Here is a 3,046-nt window from a genome sequence, read left to right as displayed (position 1 = left end):
TCGTGATAGATATCTATATTGTTCATATTTGAGATGAGTCCAAAGCGCATTCAAAAAAGAGTTAAAAAATAAATGTGTAAGATAATAATTTTGTTTTTAAAATACATTCTCCAAGGTTATAGGATTCTGTTGTTTAAACTTCACAGAGAAATGGGTGAAAAAGAGGTCCAAAATGAAGAAAAATTATTTTTAAACTTAACTGGTAAAAATCACAAAACAAACTCAATTCAAAATCATGACTAAAAGGAGTTTTAGAAGATGTAATTGTCCTGACCCGATTACTCAAGTCATGATGGAGAATACTTTATCCCACTAGGAGGCAAGCCAAGCAATAGCTCAAAATGATAGGTAATAGGCTAACGGGCAAAAACCGAAAAAACCCAGAAATAATGATAACAGTAGTAATAATAAGAAAAAATAGAGAGGAAACATATAAAGTATATCAAAACGACATAAGGAGACGAACCAAAATATACAAATAAATCCCTCCTAAGACCTGATAAGGTCGTTACTAGAGCCACTACTAAGAGATACCTAGAGTACTTGATAGAATTCAAAATATACATAATATGTACAAGTAGTATCGAGTACCAAAAACTAAACTAGAACAGATAGAAGCGGATCAGCCCCAGACGACAACAAGCTCACCCTGCTCCAAATCAGTATTGGAAAGTATGAATCACATTAATTTTGGCTGCTAGTACTCAGATCTGCATTAGGGAAAAGATGCAGAAGTGTAGTATGAGTGCTAAAGCAACGGGTACTCAGTAGACATTATCGATTGACTAAGCTTAATACAAGAAAGTATAACTAAAATATGAGGGGCAGTTTAAGTCAATAGTAAATATTATTATAAAGTAATATAATTATATCATAACTTACAGAATTTTATCAATCTCAAAAATATCGTAGAAGGGAAATAAATTATATTTCTACCAAATACGAATTTAGTTTAAATATTCCATAATATATTTTTTATCACTAAAATTCTCAAATGAACCACCCAAACAATGAACTTTTTGTCCCAACAAGTCATAAAAACTTTGGGTAGTTATAGGAAAGCTGTACACACCTAAAATGTATGAAAATAAGGAAAACAACTGAGAGGGTCATTAAAACATCCACTACTAAAAGGATTTCCATCCGTAAAAGTAAAGCATAAGGAAATTCCTGAAGGCTCAAACACGTAGGGGTATTAGGCCTACATATCATGCTTAGTCTCCTAGGTAGCCTCATCAGTTGGATGGTGACTTTACAAAACCTTAACTATTAGAATGTCCCTAGAAAGCAACCATCTGACATCTCTGGCCAAAATGGACACTGACTCCTCTATAAATGTCAACCTCTCAGCTAATTGAATAGTGTCCCACTGAAGCACGTGCGACTCATCTAGAATATAAAACTATTTATAAGTAGCTAAATATTCAAATTGGGATTGTGTTTGAGTAGAGTGCAAATATATGTGAGTTTTGATAGTTAGTCTAAATTCTTAGTTGATGATGTGGGTTTCAAAAATACTTGATTTCTAAGTTGGGATTAGTTGGTGAAAACCCCAAAGTCCCCAAGTTGCACATCACCCTTGAAAGATAGATATGGGTGAATAGCATTTTTGAACAATAATTAAATTTTAGCTTATTTCTTTACATTATCTTAGCAATAAGGATAGATTGTGAATCTGTTGTATCTTGGGCATTTCCCTTGAAACAGGTATGCTCAATTAAGGTTTTGGGTGGATTTGTTTACCATACCCATGAAGTATCCAAAAGGGTGCATGAGTGATATTTTTGGTGTTTTAGTTGAAAACCTAGAATCAAAACCCCTAACCTGGCCTATCCATATAGTCATTAACTAGAATTTCCATTTGAATATCATGAACCTATGCACTATTTTCCCCTAGAAGAACATAATCTCAAGACTATTCTCCTATTGGAATCTTATCCAAATTTGTTGCTATCAATTGGTTGTTTGAGTAGATTTTGTTAAAATAACCTTCCAAACCATACGCCCCCAAATTTTAATTTATGTTTACATTGCAGGTATATCTTTAGTATCTATCAACACCCATAGGATTTAAATACTAGTTACACTCTTTATGGATTCGACCCCAACTCAAGTTGGGTTAATATATTTGACAATGATCGCCTTGACCATAAATCATAGAGTAAGTTAAGCGTGATCAAAATGGTGCCGTTGCTGGAGAGTGAAACTTGGGCTTTTCTTATGTGGTGTTGATAGTGACTTTGGGTCACCTGTGGTGTCGTATTTCACCTTTGTTGTTGTTTTATATTTTTAATTAGGTGATTAATATCTATTCCAAATAACTATGAGTCAAGAAGGGATCATCCACGACCCATAATATGAACATGTTGAAGTTATGGATTATTTTTGTGATGAGGATCATGCTAGTCCCATCTGTATTTCCCCTAAATTTCCCCTAATGAAGGAAATGGAGAATTTTATGTTACAAGTTTCATGCTCTACTTAATTCATATGAAGGGTTTCTTCGGGGGTCAATAGCATGAAGTTGCCAACCTTCATTTGAGGAATTTTTTTGAAATATGCTCACCATTTGATGTTTCTCATATCTCACAAGAATCAATATGGCTGTGCCTCTTCACATTCTCTATAACGGGTGAGGCGTTGTTGTAGTTGAGGTCACTTCCTTATAGGTTCATCATATAGTGGGGCAAACTTACCAATTCTTTCTTAGATCATTATTTCCCACTATAAAAGGTGTTGCAATTACATGATGATATCACAAATTTTCATCAACACAATAGAGAGCTTTTGTATGAAGCATTGGGGAGATTTAAGGAAAATCTTATAAAATGTCCAAACCATAAGGTACCGAAGAAGATTCTTCTCAAAATATTCTATAGGGTGTTGGACCAAGTCAATAAATCCATAGTGGATAATGCATCCAGAAAATACTTTATAAAATTATTGTATGGAGTTGCATCAAGTGTAATAGACCAAGTGTCTAGTCTAGCTTAGGTTTGGCATGTAAAGGATGCTGAGGTGGCCGTGGGGTCTCCCTCCTTGTATT

The 3,046-nt window shown here is 34.2% G+C and overlaps 1 non-coding gene across 1 annotated transcript; it reads right to left on the bottom strand.

The window, feature by feature from the left end:
* Nucleotides 1-2,740: 2,740 nt before the first annotated feature.
* Nucleotides 2,741-2,846, bottom strand: LOC124888244. Its single transcript, XR_007046375.1, has one exon. It is a non-coding gene; the product is annotated as a small nucleolar RNA R71 (small nucleolar RNA).
* Nucleotides 2,847-3,046: the final 200 nt, after the last annotated feature.

Source organism: Capsicum annuum, chromosome 10 (assembly GCF_002878395.1).
Source record: "Capsicum annuum cultivar UCD-10X-F1 chromosome 10, UCD10Xv1.1, whole genome shotgun sequence".
Lineage (NCBI taxonomy): Eukaryota > Viridiplantae > Streptophyta > Magnoliopsida > Solanales > Solanaceae > Capsicum > Capsicum annuum.
Note: the sequence above shows the minus strand (reverse complement) of the source record. Positions and strands in the feature narration are given on the sequence as shown.